This window comes from Malaclemys terrapin, chromosome 15, assembly GCF_027887155.1.
Source record: "Malaclemys terrapin pileata isolate rMalTer1 chromosome 15, rMalTer1.hap1, whole genome shotgun sequence".
NCBI classification, from domain to species: domain Eukaryota; kingdom Metazoa; phylum Chordata; order Testudines; family Emydidae; genus Malaclemys; species Malaclemys terrapin.
The window spans coordinates 475,366-476,268 of NC_071519.1; positions in this window are offsets into that span (position 1 = coordinate 475,366).

Below are 903 nucleotides of genomic sequence, written 5' to 3' on the forward strand. Positions count from 1 at the left end.
GACGGCCCATCGACCCCAGCTGGGATCCGGCCCCATGGACCCCACGGGGCGACGGCCCATGGACCTAAGCTGGGATCCGGCCTCATCAACCCCAGCTGGGATCCGGCCTCAAGGGCCCCACGGGCGACGGCCCATTAATCCCAGCTGGGATTCGGCCCCATTGACCCCAGCTGGGATCCGGCCCCATGGACCCCACGGGGTGACGGCCCATGGACCCCGGCTCGGATCCGGCCCCATCAACCCCAGCTGGGATCCGGCCTCAAGGGCCCCACGGGCGACAGCCCATTGACCCCAGCTGGCATCCGGCCCCATGGGCCCCACGGGACGATGGCCTATTGACCCCAGCTGGGATCCAGCCCCATGGACCCCACAGGGTGACAGCCCATCGACCCCGGCTGGGATCTGGTCCATTGGACCACATGGGGCGACGGTCCATGGACCCCAGCTGGGATCCGTCCCCATGGACCGCACGGGGCTATGGCCTATTGACCCCCGCTGGGTTACGGCCCCATGGACCCCAGCTGAGATCCAGCCCCATGGACCCCACAGGGTGACAGCCCATCAACCCCGGCTGGGATCCGGCCCCATAGACCCCACGGGGCGACGGCCCATCGATCCCAGCTGGGATCCGGTCCATTGGACCACATGGGGCGACGGCCCATGGACCCCGGCTGGGATCCGGCCCTGTGGACCCCACAGGGCTATGGCCCATTGACCCCAGCTGGGATACGGCCCCATGGACCCCATGGGGCAACGGCCCATCGACCGCGGCTGGGATCCGGCCCCATGGACCCCACGGGCGACGGCCCATCGACCCCAGCTGGGATCCGGCCCCATGGACCCTACGGGGCGACAGCCCATTGACCCCAGCTGGGATCCGGCCCCATGGACCCTACGGGGCGA